The sequence below is a fragment of the Aptenodytes patagonicus genome, chromosome 1 (genome assembly GCF_965638725.1).
Source record: "Aptenodytes patagonicus chromosome 1, bAptPat1.pri.cur, whole genome shotgun sequence".
Classification (NCBI taxonomy): domain Eukaryota; kingdom Metazoa; phylum Chordata; class Aves; order Sphenisciformes; family Spheniscidae; genus Aptenodytes; species Aptenodytes patagonicus.
In genome coordinates, this window is record NC_134949.1 from 21,072,193 (window position 1) to 21,090,785 (window position 18,593).

Sequence of the window (18,593 nt, forward strand, 5' to 3'; positions counted from 1 at the left end):
GGGCTCCTCTCTCCATGGGATCACAGGTCCTGCCGGGAGCCTGCTCCAGCACAGGCTTCTCACAGGGTCACAGCCCCCTTCAGGTGCATCCGCCTGCTCCGGTGTGGGGTCCTCCACGGGCTGCAGGTGGATATCTGCTCCACTGTTAACCTCCATGGGCTGCAAGGGAACAACGTGCCTCACCATGGTCTTCACTACGGGCTGCAGGGGAATCTCTGCTGTGGCACCTGGAGCACCTCCTCCCCCTCCTTCTTCATTGACCGTGGTGTCTGCAGAGTTTTCTCTCATATATTCTCACTCCTCTCTCCCGGCTGCTGTTGTGCAGCAGTTTTCTTCCCATTCTTAAATATGTTATCATAGAGGACCTACCACCGTTGTTGATTGGCTCAGCTTTGGCCAGCAGTGGGTCCTTCTTGGAGCCAGCTGGCATTGGCTCTGTCAGACATGGGAGAAGCTTCTGGCATCTTCTCACAGAAGCCATCCCTGTAGCCCTCCTGCTACCAAAACCTTGCTACACAAATCCAATACAGAGTGGCAATAAATGAAGAGCAGAAAAGATAAGGGGCATTGACATGTAGAGATATACTAATTCAACCATTAGGAGCCCCTGACCATGGCAGATTTACTATGTGAAGTTTCAGAGTATTACTCATCGCATGCATTGCTGGGGGCAGGGCATAGGCTTCTTCTGCCTTGGTACCCAGCATCAACAGCCTGCAAAGCTGAGCGTGTGCCTTGGTCTCACAGCCTACCTCCCTATGCAGGTGTTGTATTTTCCTCTGAAGAGTCAGAAAAGTCCAGCCCTGGTCTTGGCACAGGTCCCACAAGGTTAATTTCTTTTTCAATTAACAAGTTAAAAATACCAACTCTCTTCCAAAAAGTTTCAGTAGTCATCTACTAATTCTGTAGCACAGTTACCTATTTTCATTTGCCTAAGAAAAAAACACTAAACACATAAATAATTGCTATGTTAGTTTCTGGCAGTATGTGTATGACTCACTAGGCACTACTAAAGTCCTTTTTTAAACAGATGAACACTTATTGTACATGCATTTTTTTATATGTTCACAAGGGTATTTAAATCTGCAAACATACATAGCCAAATTAAGCCTTTAAAGATTTAGAATGGGATTATCTCACTCAAATTCAGCTTTTCAAAACTTCAACATGTAGCAGGGTTTTCTAGACTTTCTCCTAAGTAATACAGACAGACAGGCATCTTTGGATGATGCCCTGCTTATCCCATCCCATTATAAGTGCCTAAAAAAATTGAAATTAATTCCCCTCTGAAGACATTTTTGTTTATTGACTATAGGGAGATCCTAAGCAATAGCATAACACCATCACACTACATGTTGTCTTCAGTAAGAAAACTGGCTTAAGAAGTCCCTGTCCATCACTGTCCACACCAGCCACGCATTTATGTCCATGTGAAATTACTTGAGCCACACAGAAGAGAACTTCTCTGGGCCAAAAATGACTGTTCAGTGGTTGAAGGAAGGTATTTCTAACCCTCTTTTGCAGAGATATTACAGCTCCCAAACACATATACCAGCAATACGGAGACAGAGCTAGAGGGAAGGTGTAGGATCACCTTAAGTCAGACCCACAATATATTTTAACTAACTCATCTGTCAGGATGCCTTTTTTAGTTGGCTAAAATGAGATGAAATTCACATTACTGAGTGTATAGTGCATATAAATTAATAACTTTCTAGAAATTAGCTTCTGTTTTTAAACTAAAGATTGCAAAGTTAATAACATTTGAAAAACTTAACAAATCTGTTTTGTTTTTTTTTTCCTTGACACCTCTTATTTTTATGACTTTTCACATAGGTTGATGCAGAAACTTCACAATTCTGTAAGACAAGAACTAATATGATCAGCAGGACCAAAAAAAATGAATAGCAGAATCTTTTTAGTTACAGCTTTCCTTGGGAGAAGTGGACAAGGTTCAAAGTGCAATAATTTTTATTGGATTAGCAAATAAATTATAATACAAAAGCTTTTTAGGACTGACAATTGAAACAGGAACTGCAGAACTCTGTAAAGTTATAATTGGTTTGTCTAATTAAATCAGATAGTAAAATATTGGGTGTCACAATCTCTTCTATAGACTGGCTATTAAACAGCCATTTTTTATGGGATTCATCTTCTGATGAGATGAGATTCATCTCACCAAACTCTAAATATCTACTTTGTAGCATTCTACACCTGAGGTAGTCACTCTAATGTCCCCTTATATCAGTGATAAAAAAGGCAATTTAGAGTTCAATTCATTTGATTTATTTTGGTTGCTTACTTTGACATGAGATGAATAGCACCCAGAAGAACATGTTTTTCTCTGCAGATTATAAAAAAAGCCATGAGAAAAGGTCGGATATTTATGTCTACATTGTGGAGCTCTGAGTTTGGTAAGTTCATTTGCATGGTCCACAGAACATAATTTTCATAAACTTTATTTATTTCAGTTACTGGAATCACTCATCAGGTGAATAATGGTTTGTTTGAAGGTAAATGGTTTATCTGAAAGAAAAAGGTATAATGGCATGGAAAGGTTTTGACTGAGTTCATTGTTTGCTTTTCAAGACAAACTTCTAAGAGCATTTAAAATATTTCTACTCTTATTTAAAATTACTTGTAAAAATTCTGTCAGTAAAAGTGTATGTATTTATTCACCAGGCTTCATTGCTTGGATAGGATGAACAGGCTCTGTGTTTGGGGAGATAATCCTACCAGAGCAGTTTCAGGGTTTCAAAATGCAATGAGAGTTACAAGAAGCCATGGTTGTGGGGTAATATCTTTTATTAGATCATCTAATATAGTTGGAAAGAGCAGACAAGTTTCCAGCACATCATCTTGTCATATACCTTCCATCTGTTTTGTTCATGTTGTGTCATCTCTGATAGATGACAAGATGTCTAATAAGAGCTGGGGACATTGAGCATGTGAAGGACACCTTTCATTTGCTTACACAGAGAAGAGTATTGTGATCACAGGCCTTGGTCTGGGAAGCAGAACTTTTCTTGTTGTGAATAATATTTAGGGCACCCCTTCATTTATACATCTGGGCTTTTTTTATATTTATCAGGTGAGTATTGTGTGCCTTTTGTTTCACACATTAAGCAGCTGTCTCTACCAGCTTTAAAGTAAAACATGTTAGTGAGTTAACAAACAGAGTTGGGATGCCACACTCACACAAATTTCAAAAACTTCCTCATACAATATGCTTTCCTAGACCTTGTGGCTCCCTCAGACAGTTTAAGTATGTATCCTGTTGATATAAACATCTATACACCATGACAAAGTGCTCTAGGAATTTTACAGAACATATTGAGAAAGTAGCATCTAACCTCAGAAAAGAACAAGAAAATGGTAGCAATGAGCTATCAGAAGGAAGAATTGTACTGAGAGTTTCTTCATATTCGTCAAAGGACATTGAGTTTTATTTGCGTGCTTTCATGTATGTTTAATTCAGTTTCTTCACAAAAGAAGAATCCTGAGGTGATTTTCCATTGAAACCAATGGGATTTGGCTGCCCATTTGTTGCACAAATTAGTGCTCCACAGAATTTAGTGGTGCCAGAATCAGTCCATGGGTTTTTGGCCCCTAGTGGATAGTCACAGAATGATGTGTCTCATTCTGGTCTCCTGATTATCTCATTAAAAATCTGCCTGATGGCTGCTCCAGCTCTTCAGTCACCACGTATGGGTTCTTGTGTGCCATCTTACCCTACTACACTCAGATTCCTCTTGGGATGGTTAGGCATTTCCCCTGCCTAGGGACCTAACTCCACTACACAGCCTTGAGAGAAAAACTCACAGGAGAGCTCCTTCAGCCAATGGTAACTCTCGATGAAGACCGCCTTTGTGGTGGTTATTACCTTTGTGCTCATAACTCTGAAATTCTAACGGAATTGGGATATTAATTTCAATGTGGTTTTGTTTTGCTAAGCTTTAGCGTCTTCAGGACTGGTACACTGCTGTTCACGTGAGGTAGCAAAAGACCCTTGTTATTTTTGGTGTGTAGATAGAAGTTCAGTAGAATTTGTGGCTCTGGATCCGCAGAGTCAGGTCATTTCTGCATACAGATATGTCACTAATCTGGCAGAACCCATGATGAGATTATTACAGAAGAGCAATGAGATCACCGATGTTTGAGTAACATATGTGAGGTCTATGAGAAACTTTTTGTTTTTTTTTTTAATTTTCTGAGGACACCTGGAGTCCCATCCACACCTTTATAAAGTTCTGTGCAATCACAAAGGCCTAGTAATCATCCAGAAATAGTTGCTTCAAATGTGATTGTCTATAAAAATTATTATAACACATCCACCATTGTATGTTTTATGGCAATTATTTTTTTCTCAAAAGGTTTTTCTTCATCAGCACCCTCTCCAGTTTAACAAAGATGAATCATTTATTAAATTAAGCTCTTAACCATGTCTATTAATAACCTGTATTAATAATAGACATCTTTAGGTACCATTCAACACTGAGTCTAAAAGTACATTCTTCTAATTGCCACGCTAATTTTTACCATTTACCATTTGTAGTGAGACAGTGCCTGAAAACTTCAGTCACTGGTTGAGTGCTTATTGTGCTGGCCATTCTGACACAGAGCAAAACAACAAGCTTGCACAACTAAACTCTGTAACTCAGTTTGGAAATAATTACGCTTAAGTGCATGATATGCATGTCTCTGTCAAGAGATGACTGTTGTACCTTTCCTCCATATGTATTTTTACATCTCAATTAAAGTGTACTTTTTCTTGACCCCAGTGTAGAACATCTTGATTTTTCTAGAACTCACATTAAAAATTAAGCTATTAACATTCACAGCAAAGGAAAACCAGCTCTTTTTACCCATTATCCAATTAACCAGAAGAAAGCCTAAAGCAAGTCCAATCTTTTTCCATGTCTACACAGATGCAATAGAATACACCTTTTTCCTTTTAGTACATACAGCATGAGTAAAACCTTCTATTGATTGCTTCAAGTTCTCTAATCACGATCAAGAAAATATCTGGGAGACTTTGTTATTCTTTTTACATTGAATCATGAAGTCTATGAATAGAATTCCCTTCCAGTAGCATGGAGCAGAGCTCTGTAAAATCATTTCTTCAATATCAGTGACTTCTCTGATTATCATCTAGTAACAATAAAAGGAGTTGCCAATGCAAAGCTAGCAGGTATTCCTCAGACTTTGAGAGTGATGATCCACAGATGATAAGAGTGACTGGGAGTTTCACAGGTAGCTTGAAAAAGAGGGAAGGACTGAAGAACACTTCAGATACACTCAGCTATTTGATGGTGACCAGGACAAAGCAAGTATGTATTATCTACTTATCTGGAGAAGGGGAGAGAAAAAGTGTGTTCTGAACATTGGTTGATTTTATATATAAAGTTTAAAATATGAAGGTACAAGAAAAAGAAGCAACATTTGTAAGAAAGACTACTTAAAAAATATTTATTTTCTTTATAGTAAAAAATGACATAATTATTGAAGAAAAAGAAACAAATAGGCCAGAAAACAAAGGATTCTCACACATTTCTGAGTCTCAAAGTAGCATTTCCACAGTAAAAAGATAATTCAGAAGAAATTTAGGGGAGGGTTCTCATGAAGCTTAAGTTAAGCTGGGTAGTATAAGAAACGTCTAGCAGCTTTCATCAGGAAAGACAATTCATTCTTTTTGTGGGCCACATAAAATCTTTCTACAAAATAACTCATTTCATATGAAAACAAAAACTGAGCTGTTAGTCTTGCAACAAAATTTTGGACCAGGAATATTTAATCTCCCTTAAACAAGAAAACAAATCAAGTGTTTCATAAAAGTAAATAACATAGCAGTAATGAAAATATGTATTTTTCTCTGCAGATCAAATCATACCGGAAAAGTGAAATTAATTAGCTGCATTTATTAAATAGAATAAAAAACTTCAAGTTACTCAACCTAGTGATTACCATTGTAAAAAGAATCATGTATCCAAATATACTGAGATGTTTGTTTTGGAAATATGATTTATGATTGAAAAAACATTCTGCTGTCATTCACCAGTGAAAATTTTTCTCCATGTCTGTAGCTTGGAGGAGTCATTATGTGGTGACATTTACCCGAATTAGGTATTTTATACTTAGAGTGGAAATTATGGTAAATTTTTTTATGAGTGATAAACACCCAGACTGCACCCACTGTTTCTTCCTATATCTGACTTTCTAGGCTTATGATACAGGCATAGAAAAGAATGACATGAAGAGACTGCTATAGTAGCAGAAGCTATTCTTAGCTAGTCAGCACTATCTGCCGAAACAGACTGATTCACTTTGATTGCCACTCAGCAGGACTGAAGGTAGAAGTCATATGTAAATAGATGGGCTAGAAATGGATGCCTGTATTCATTAATCTTTCATTAGACTCAATCTCAAAATTACCCAGAGGTTTTACAAGGACTTTTCAAACTCTAATTTGGCCCCTGGCCTTTAAACAAAATGAAAGCTATTGATTGATGTTCTGGCCAGGATGCAAATGAGCCCATCAGTTCCTGAATCAGGCTTTATTGGTTTAGATGCACTTTCTTATATCTGAACAGGAAAGCTACTTGGAAATGAAAATTTTTATAAAGCTTCATAGTAAGGTTAATGCTGTGTTAAATTAACTAATTAAGCCTCAGTAAAAGCAAAGACTTATTCTTTCCAGAAACTTACAAAAATTTGCTTCACTGTCCTTTAAAATCTTAAAATCAGTAAAAACACAACACGGTTTTTAAAGACAGGTAAATACATATTTTCCTAATTAAATTTTAAAATACTACTTCTCTGTGTTCCCCAACCCTGAAAAGCACAGATTTCTGGATGTAATAAATCTTACATTCATATTTCTTATGGAATGATCTATACTTCTAAAGTAAATATTGGTGTGCCCTTTACTATAAGAGGACAAAGTGTCTTCAAATTTGGAGAGCAGGTGTGTTATTCAGATATTTTCTGTGGTGAAGTGTTAGGATTTTTTTTTTTTTTTTTTAGGAGGACATAGTGTTCCTCTGTCTCTGCTCCATTTTAATAGCCTAGCAGTAAAAAGGTCCTGGGAAATGGACCTGGATTCCTAGTCTTTCTCAGTATAAGAAGGTTTGACTTTCCTTTTCTAGGGACTACCCAAACACCAGTCTCCAGAATGTTCTCAACAGCAAATCAACTACAGTGGAGAGAGGAGTGCAAGAGAGAACAAGCAAAAGAGAGTTTTAGCTCCAACTAAGAGAAGGAAAGTCAAGTTCTCTGACATTTATTTGTCATTGGACAAAAAGTGTCAGGAATGATCATAAACATAGAGATTACAACCTTCTACAGTTTTCATCTCATCTGAATATTCTGGACACCAGAGGAAAGCTAGACAGCCCCTGGGTGGGTGTTCTTTATCACACTGTGACTCTCAGATCCCTGGCTGCACAGAGACTCAGCCAGGGAATGAAGGATGGACTTAGAAGAACTCAGTAGCAAGGGTCATCCCTGGAGGGTTGTGAGATTCAGTAACCCTGAATTCAGATTTTCCACACCTTGAACGAATATCCTAATACCTAAGATAGTAGTTGTAATGAGCACCATAACCACATTTTCAGACATCTTCAGTGACTTACTGCAGGGATTATCTTCCATAAACTGGATACAACAACATCCATTTGCCCAGAACTGGCATGTGAGGACAACTACAGACAGCATTCTGTTTTTTTAGGCCAATCATGGAGACACTTTGTGAGGTTAGGAGCCAATAAATACAGAAACTGGGTTGTTATTAGGGATATGGATAGTTTCAGAATTTTTGTTATAGACAGATGTGATAAAGCACTGAGGTTACTTAAATAGGTCTTGGACCAGCTTTAAGCTCTTCTTGTGACTGTGAAAACTCATTGCTGCACAACTACTTAATGTGGTTACACTTAAACTTCATAGCTGCCCCTGTATATGACCCTGAGCTTTGCTAGGCATGTAAAGAATGGATAAACATACCTTTTCTTGACATGACTGAACAACTCGGAACCTATTTCAAAGCTCAACCATATCAGGACTTTCAAAATATGGTGATGCTTCCTTAGTACAGAACAGTTCAACTGGGCTATGGGGAAGCTGCAAGTTGTGTCATCCCTCCAGCTGAAGCTGTGTCAATGTGCTTCAAGAAAGCAAGAGAATTAATGCTCTGCCTGCTGGAGAGTGCAAGAGAGAGCATGACTTCTGAAGGGAGAAAATCTTCTGCAGGGAGAAATTAATGACTGCTAGTACCTGTTTTAGGCACTGCCTGTGTTAGACCCAGTGATTTGCTGACATGACACTCAGGTTAAGCCTGGGACTTGTCAGAATTTACAACACTGGGCAAAGACATGGCTTTCAGCTCCAGTCAATGTTACTATTAAGTGCTGCAAGAGCATAATAAATCCATGAAGAAAAAAAGGCATTGAATAAAACAGCAAAGGGAATAAACCAGACATTATTTGCACTCTGACTTTCTCTTTCTTTTAACTGGAATTTGTTGTCTAAAGAGTAGTTGAACCTTATCTGATAAAAAAAATGTTATTGACCTCAGTACCAAAGGCAAAGTTGAGGGGATCCATAATGGACGTTGTTAAGCCACAGACATACCATTGGGTCAACTCTTGGCAGGTCAAACTCTACTGTATTAAGCATCTGTGAAAGTCTAACACAGTCTCTGAAAGTAATATACCTCTGGTCCAAAAAAGGCATATTTACCCCTGGCTGAAGTGCATTTTCACATGCCTACCTTATGGCGGGCACACTTGCACATGCAGTTGACACCATTCAGCTTGCTCCAGCCTGGAACCCAAAGTCTCTCTTCTGTCCTGTGTTTAGGACAGGTATTGATTATTTATGAGTCATAGACAAGCTAACGACAAGTGAAAATTTCTTGTAATTCTTCTTGAAGAAAGAAGAAGAGTATGAATTTGAGAAAAAGGCCAGTAGGTACTATATGAAATTCAACAAGGATAAATGCAGATCCCTGTTCCCGGGAAGGGAGAGCCCCTTACAATGATAGAGGCTAGGGAGTGATGACTGGGGAGCAGCCCTGCAAAAAACAGTCCTGGGGACCCTGGTGGGAAGTGAGATGAGCATGAGAAAGCAGTGCCCTGACAGAAAAAAGGCCAGCAGCCTCCCAGGTTACCTTAAAAGGAGCAGAGCCAGTACACTGAGGAAAGGGATTATCCTTCTACACAGCACTCTCTAGACCACAGTTAGAGTATCATGTCCAATTTTTGGTCCCCCTCTACAAGACAGATATTGATAAACTGCACCATGTTCAGTGGAAGGCCATGAAGATATTGGGGTACTGGAGTATTTGTCCTGTGAAGAGAGGCTGAGGGAGCTAGGCTTGTCCAGACAAGAAAAGAGACGGCTTTGGGCAGACCAAACAGCAGACCTCAACTCCTAACAGAAGGTCACCAGGAATACAGTGTGAGGCATAGTGGGGCATGGCAGGAAAACAAGAGACAATGGGCATAAATTGAAGCAAAAGCTGTTCAGAGTGGACATAAACTTTTTTCCCTATGAGGATGGTCCAGCATTTGAAGAAGTTGCCCAGAGAGGCTGTGCAGTCCCTCTCCAGCCTTGGAGGTGTTCAAGAGACAACTGGATAAAACCCTGAACCACATGGGTTTGACCTCAAGCTGACCCTGCTTTGAGCAGGAGGTTGGACTAAAGACCTCCTGAGGTCCTGTCCAACCTGACCTGTCCTATGATCCTAAAATGGGGGAGATGAGGATAAGAAAAGAAAATCTTTAAAGTGGTTTTACTTTGTTACAACTGTAGAAAGTACAACCTTGCCTCCAATAATTATAGCACAAGCTGGTGTACTGACCATCCCACGGCCAGTGGGAGTGTCAGACATTATCCACAATAATATTTTTGCACAATAACATACAGCTCGGAACATTTAAAGCTGATAAAGGGAGAGAAGAAAAAATGAGAAGGAATGAGAGACATTTAAAATTTTTATGTAAGGAAAAGAAGTTATTAAGTTCTAATTATATTTTCATGGAAAAATATTATCAATAACTTGCTACACTATGTCAGTGAGGTTTTGATGTGTATTTGATTGATTACTTGGCTTTATGGTAGGCAAGTATATTGCATTTCCATAGAAGTAAGAGTCTATTCTGAACAGTTTTAGGCAGCTTTCATCAGAAGTGATGATAGGTTTGCCACAGTAGACTCTAGAAACAGAATATAATGACCTTCATATGTGAATGGCCTATTTATCATTTGGAAGACAACCCCAAATCAGACCAGGGAATAAGGAGCAATATTTATTTTACCTAATGTAGTATCTTACTCATCCCAGATTACTTTGGGTCAATGTTTTTATGTTTTTGTCTGAAAAATAGAATGTTTTATTTTTCAGATATCAGCTGCTAAAAAATAAAGTTAACTGAAACTAGTCAGTGTTTTACAAGAACTGAGTTTATTGAAACTTCAGTTTTCCACTGAAAAACAATCTGATCAAGAATTTCAAGCAATTCTTTTAAACACCCAGTTCAGGCTTTGGGTCCTTCAAAAGCTTCAGGAATGTGATACCTTGCCTCGGGGGCAACAAAAACTTCAAAGTGTTTTAACTTAGTTCTTAGTGAATAACTTTTTTTTTTTTAATCTATGCACTTTTAGTTCCGTTAAAACCAGTATTTTCAAAACCAACAAAGAAACAAGAAAAGTGGTGTTGACTTAGCTCTTCAAATGAATTTTGGCTTGAAATTACTAAAAGAAAACAGTAGAGCTGGAGTAATATAGATTAGAACAACTATTCCTATTGTGATTCCAAAAGCCAGACTTAGAATCACTGTAATTTAGTAAAGTCAAACACGCACTCAAAGAATGCATGGAACACAAAATACAATAATGGTTGGTAATATACTGCTGGTGATATTAAGGTGCTTCTAATTTTTTTTTTCAGTTGCTGAAAATGAAGGAGTTCACAAGGAACAAAAAAAAGCTGAAGTTTGTGATATGTTATGAATACCATTGGACTTAGAGAATTCTATTTCTGTATACTAAAAAAACTAAGTGGAAAATATCTTCATGACGTGAAGCATGTTTTTTTTTTCCTCGATGTATCTGCTCTCCAGGGGTTAGATGTCAATACTTTTGACCTTGGTAGGGTCTTATTCAACAGACAACTTATCTGAAGTCAGATGGATTTGCAAATTTTTGCCACCTGAAATTACTTTTCTTTGGTTGAAAAAAAAGTTCTGCTGAGCAATTAAAAACTGAGTGGTGGTGTGAGTCTGACCTACCGTAAATGCCAGTGTGACCCAAACTGCTGCCACGAACTTCAGAGAAGGAAAAAAAGTCTACCCTAAACAGACATATACAGTGCTTATGAGATTATTTCCTTATTGTTTATCTCTCAGGTCTTACTACAACAAAAAATCGTGGCTATAGAAACTGACTGTTGCTCATCATAGCCGCCAGATTTTCTCAGAAAGGGTGGCAGAAGCTGGTGGAGTTGGTCCCTGTCCTGTACCTGTCCTGTGGATAGCTTTGGTTTGCAGAGCTGTCAAACTGGCATCCTTCCACAGTACTCAAAATTCATTTTGGCTCCTGGGTGTGTTTTTCTGTTAATCAGATGCCAATCCATTGTATAAATCTTTCCAGCCTATTTTATATAAAAGTTTCCAGTCTAGCAAAGTGGGGCTCTATAGGCTATTTCCAGACTTGCTGTCTCAGTTGTGTTGGCAGGATCCCAAGCTGTGGACACCAAGTGGCAGAAAGCCTGCTCACAAAAGGGAGGCGGGGGAAGAGGAGGGGAAAACTGAAGTGTGAGGTAGCTATTACCACTGCAGAAGAAGGAGCTAAATTCAAAGGAGTTGGCATAACCTTGAAAATGGGTAGGACCATGCAGAAACAGGATGGAGCAAAGGAGTTTGGGATAATCAGTAGCCAAGGAAGGAGTTTTCAAGGTGCTAGTCCACCCTTCCTTCCCAGCAGAGTCCAAGGGGGGAGGTGGTAATGCCACCATGTCCCTTAGCCCTGGAGGCTAATCCTGCCTTGGCAGTCAATTCCAGAGCCACAAGCAAAACGGAGCAAAGAGACCACCGCTTCCAGTGCTGGAAATCTTAGCAATCTGTTGAATAGATCATGTAAAATGCCTGTGCAGAATACGCTGCAGAGGCTGAAGCCGTAAATTCTTGCTTGAGTTCTCTTAAATAACTCTATATAAGTCTGTTATAGCTGTGTAGGAATGGCCATCCCAAAAGGTACAGGGTGGCAGACAGCTTTCACCCTCACATCTTCTCCAGTTTCTGTTATGAACAGGTTAGCATGTTTTGTTTGTTTGTTTGAAGTTTTATCTGTTTTAATGAAACTGATCCCTCTCCTTTCCAGAATCAGAATGCACACTCTCTCACACACATCTACACACGCATGTGCACATCTATTCCTTGAGAACAGAGACTGCATTGACTGCATATGCCACAGAATATAAAACTTGGATCATAAGCTAGGCAAAGCCATATTCTGAATGTGTTTTACAGGTGTAAATGTTAGTACAATAAGATTTGCGTTATTTTTCATGTTCACATAATAAAAGCATTCATTTCAAACTTTCTGTAAAAAAGAATCACTTTAAAGCTAGGATAGAACATGCAAAATTTCAGGCTCTAAACACTTTGCCTGAGGTGTGTGTAGTGTATGTCAGGCAAAGGTAGATGCAGAAGGATCACAGCAGGAAGCGCGACTCTGCCTTAGTGCACTACTTTCTCTTTGCAAATGGCACGTTCGCAACTCTGAAATTTCAGTGAGCTTAGAGATCTGTCAAGAGATCTCTGTCCAGTTTTAGCAGACCTATCTTTAAACACTTATTAGGACCCTAATTTTGTTTGGGGAAGTCTTTGTGTATTACCTTGTAGTTACTGATTTGGGTTTTTCTTTTACTTAATTAAACCAAAGAAGATGAACTGCATGTCAAGCAGAAGTATGGTATTCAATACTGTAAAAAGGAAAAGTTGCACAGACTGGAAAACTTTTCTAAATGAGGGAAAAGGAAATGTCCTACAATTGCATTGCGTTTGTAACATGACAGCTGTATTCTCAGAGATAGTAAATATCACTCATAGGACATCACTTTGAAGGCAGTTGGACAAAATAATGAGTTCAAAAGAATTCAAGCTGTTTTTCCCACACACACTGAATATCCATGCTTATTTCTGTAACAAATGTTTTAAATGATATTTCATTTACAAATTATTTTGAAGAAGTTTTTATTGTTATTGTTGGGGTTTTTCCCCAGGAAAAAAATATATGCCCTCTGCATTTACCCAAACATCTTCCGGATATTAGTCTCTGAGGTGTTTTTGCTGTTCTGTTGCTTGACAATCCAAGCAGAAGTTCTATTCAGCTAACAGAAAACAGGGGCAATTTCCACTGATGAATCTTCCATGTTAGATAAGGTTTATTCTTGTCATCCAGGGGACAAGAAAACCACTTCCTAGCAGTCAACTTTTATTTTGCCTTGAGAACATAACCAATTTCCTCCCCAGGTATTTGTAACTTCTTGCCATTAGGTGCATACACTTTGATTTGCTTCACCTTATTTTTTTATATAGTGATTGAACATACTGACATTTATATTCAGAATATTTCTTGGAGTAAAAACTTCTTCCAGAAAGTATGGGAATCCCTTTGTTAGTATTATCTGTACACAAAAATCAAGTTAGAGTAACTTGAAACGTGCACCTAAATGCAACAGTTAAACCAATGTAAAATAGAGAAGCCATAATTTGAAAACAGAAAATACAACTTCCATACCGAAACCATGTTAGCCAAATGACACAGAATACTGGTATGGAATGAATTTGTCCTGGCTGTTCGAATTTGTTTTAAAGTGTTGACAGATTATTGTTTTATTAACAAGCTTTGTGCTGGATCAGGTAACATCTGTCCGTGGCACTTCAGCTCTGTACTGGCTTAGGTTTTGCAATCAAAAAATGTAAAGCCTACACAAACTACGGTGGTTTTGCTAGTTCAGATTTGTACTGTTAAGCAATCATACACCTGAACTGGCTGTAAGTTTTAATTAAACTGAAAGCTACTCTTTTAAAGACATTTTTTCCACTTAATGATTAACATTGGTGTAATGAAAGCTGTTTAACAAAACTGATATCTTTATAGAACCACAGTTTATGTATAGCTCAGTCTAAATAGACAATGTGTCTCCTTCTACACTCTTCTAGATAGCAGTGTAGTGTCTGTTTCATTTGACTGATCCTAATACAGCTGATTTTCATCTGCCACACCTGAGTAAATCTCAGAAGCAGTTGCTGTGTTCAGTGAGACAGAGATGTCAGCTGGAAAGTAATCTTTTGATCTGTGACTGAAATGGAACAAATAATAAAACTTTGAAGTGAAAAATTCTTTTTTTTTTTTTTTGCTTTTTCAGAATATTTATAAGCAGATTGAGAAACTTTAATTTTATTATTTTTAATTATCTGAAAAGTATTCCAAAACTAATTCATCGGCATTCTGTTGTGAATATAAATATTCCTGTTTCACAATTTCTATGTTGTTGGTTATTTACACAACTCACATGCTAATGTCTCTTTCCTGATGGATTGATCTGTATAATCAAGCATCAAAAATCAAGGTGTAGAAATGAATATAAATAATAAATATGTTTCAGAAAACATTTTAGCTTAATTTTTTTCTTTTTTTTTTCCAAATATGTCATCTTAGAAAGCTTCATTCCTTGAATATTTTTTTAAATGAGCATGAAAGGATGTAAACACAGCTGAAGTGACATTTTCCTGACTCAGTACTCATGGGATACAGAGGAGAACACTCACAGAAGAGCTGATGATGCTGTGGATGACTCTGCCAGCAAAACACATTTCATTGTCTTCTCAAAAGCTATATGCTCATTTTGACACCAGCAAGACAAGACAGTCCCCTTTACAGTGGGCTAAATTCACAGTACAGAAATGTGTCTTATGAATTCACACTAGCTAGGGAAGAATGTTGTTATTTCAACAATGCAAAAGAAATATATTCAAACATCTTGGCTTATAGGACAGGCTGGATTAGACATGAAGGCATGTCTACAATTTATAAAGCACCCCTAAAAATGACGGCACATTGAGGTGAAAGCAAAACCATGTCATATGCCGGAGAATAGTCCTCTAGCTTCATTGCAGCTATGGGGTGTGCAATACTCCTGTATTGCAGTTTCTTTCAACATGAGAACAGGTACCACCTCACTAATTGCTCCCACCCAGAAGCCTAACATACCTAGAACCTTGTGGCTTTGTACGTTACTCAATGGATACGCCCCAGGTGAGGCAGGCTCAAGGAAGACTAAATGCTGACTTAGACTGTGCTTGTCCTAAGTTGTATATCTCTTGAAGATGCAGCTCAGAAACTTGCTTACTCACTTTTTGTCACCTCTCTCAAAAAGTTTACAACTTGGATACTTTATTTCTTGCATTATTTGTAAATAATATTTGTAAAAGCATTTCTGAATGCTTTTACATGGTATTAATTCATGAAGAAATTGTAGTGGGTATGTTGATATACTACTATGTATTGCTTCATTAAATTCTGGTGCTGAATCTAATTTGCAGCTCTGTATCACCATTGAAAATATTTTCTGTTCATTCTCATTTGTACTCCGAGTATGTGGTTACACGGGTTTCCTGTGCTTTTGATGACTACAGTATAAGTGTCAGAGCTGCTTCATTTCCTGCTCAACTGTAGGACTGAGAACTACAGACACAAAATATAAAAGTTTTATTCTGTAGTGGCACCAAGGATCTTGGGCTTGAAAACTCTGTTCTTCACTCTTTCTAAAAGAGAATATGCATTTTTCTGTAAAGAACATACAGAGCTTTTCAAAAGTAAGTAGGACCAGAGCCCAACTAAACTGTGTTTCTTTTACTTCAGCATTACAGCCTGCTGCTGTGAATTTAAAACTCTACTGGACATTCAAGACTACAAAGAATGCAGTTTCACATGTCTGGCTTTGGCTTGGAATGAAGCTCGGTATTAATTGAAGACTCTTGTCATGATCCTCCGCATAGGGAGAAAAAATATTTTGTGGTAGTTCAATCAGAGATGGATGGATCAAAACAGTAATAAATATAGAAAATACAGAAAATACAGAAAAAAAAAATTACTCTGCTGCCTCAGTAAAGAAACATACTTGCTTCCTTCTGTGCTTATTGGGGGGGGGGGGGGGAAGCACTTGATTTACAAATATTTTTATTGTTCGAGGCCATGGGTGATTTGTAAGGTATACAGAATTTGTGATGTCTGAGATACTGACACAGGTTCTTCCAAGTATTAATTTCTGGCATTAGAAATAAGTCTCATTATGTACCATTTATGCTGTTTTATGCAATGAGCAGCATAGACTGTTGTCCCCAAATGTATCATGGAATACATGCCCCTGAGTTTTAAGGGCTGATCACTGGTTGGTAACTTTTTTCATCATGGCATGAGAGTGATTTGGGGTAGGTGATTCTGCTTGCTAGATGGACACAGGGAAAATCCAGGAAGCATGAGTCCAGATGTCAGTAGCAGGTCAAACAGTAGATATTGAAGCTATACGAATCATCTTTCTTTCCACAGGTCACTTCTAGATGTCTGAGCTGATCTGCTTGCATAGTGTCTGGCTGCTCATTATGAACAAAAATATAAATGCTGGCTAGACACAATTTTCTTATCATCTCCTAAAGGAGGATGATTATGAAGATATCAAGCAAGCCTTGTCGATGCAGTTACCATTCCCTACCAGTTCTTGGTCTGACACAAGAAGGAACTTCCAGAACTATAGGAAAAAGATTATGCATCAGATTAGTTATATCCATCAGTGGGTCGAGAGTTTAAGATAAGCAGGTGACCATCATGAAGCTAATGTTGAGTTACCTCCATATCTAACAAAGCAAGCAACTACTTGCCACCTGCCACTGACTATAAAAAAGAGGATGGTGACTAAACCCCCTCCGTTAGCAGTTTGTAGCCAGTCTGTTTGGATTTGGAAGATCTATAGCTGGATCTGGATCTTGGACATGAGGAAAAATTTCTTTATTGAAAGAGTGGTCAAATATTGGAACAGGCTGCCCAGGGAAGTGGTTGAGTCACCATCCCTGCAGGTATTTAAAAGACATGTAGATGAGGCGCTTAGGGACATGGTTTAGTGGGCATTGTGGTGTTGGGTTGATGGTTGGACTTGATGATTTTAGAGGTCTTTTCCAACCTTAATGATTCCATTCTATCTGGTTTTTGAGAGTTCAGTGTCATAAAGAATTTTTCACACCATACTACCCACAGATCACATAATTCATAAGTCATTGCTGGCTTTGTACAAATAGGATGGCTTGGCACTTATAGGACTATCCACTTATATCAGGGCTTTTCAGAGCATACATAATCCCCATACTGTGCTTGGAGACTTGTTGAAGTAATATATCAGTGAGAAAAGATTTTTCTTTGCAATTCTACATGCCTTGCATACCACCAGGGCCACTTAACCTCCCTCAGCTGTAGCTCACCAGGTCAAATGTACGACTCTCAAATTTTCTACAGCTCCTTTGTGGATGCAGAAAGGGAAGTATATGCATTTCTAGCTTTTTCCTATGCAGCTAAATAGCTTGTTATTCTTATCAGGATCTGGTGAACTGCTCATTCCTTTAAGGCTCATGAAGCCAACTGAGAGAAGTTATCCATCAACCAGCTGAACAGCTGCATTATGGTGATGGAATGTGTATCTGGCTGGCGGTAATCTAACTAGCAACTTCTGTATCACTTATCAAAAATACACACTTTTTCAACCTTATCATATGGTTCTTGTTAGATAGTGTCTGCAAGAGCCCATTGCTGCTGTGCACGAGTATCAGGTGACAAAAAGATGATACTAAGGCAGTAAGCCTCATTTGGATAGCAAGGTCATGAGGGACATATTGTGAAAAGCTACTTAAATCTCAGGTGGAGAAATCTCACCTGCATGTTCTCTATCTGCCTTCTCTGCCTGAACACAGTCCAGAGCACCTATCCTTTCCCCAAAATGTACACATGGATCCAGCTCGAAGTGTTATACTCCCGAGAAAGAGATTTGCACTTGCTGAAATTCTAAAAGGACAGAAATGAAGAACACCTTCCAAATTCGATGCTCTTCTACACTTAAAGTTCAGCAGCTGCTTTGGATAGCGGTTTGTATTTACAGAAGTGCCAGAAGAGAAGGATTTGTGTAAGACTGGGGCCTTGGATTTTGGCCCAGTGATAATTAGGTTGCTAACGTAAGCTGTTTACTGAATCTGCTGAAGTTATTGCATTAGATAAAATGATATGCATAAACATAAGTGGACAAGAAGCTGTGTGGCTGTTGTGGTTTAACCCCTGTCGGCAACTAAGCACCACACAGATGCTCGCTTTCGGTGGGTCGGGGGAGAGAATCGGAAGAGCAAAAGTAAGAAAACTTGTGGGTTGAAAGAAGAACAGTTTAATACTTGAAATAATAAAATAATAATAATAATAATAACAACAGCAATAATAAATTTTAATGGAAAGTAAAACAACATGAGAGGTGGGGGGGATGGGACACAAAACCC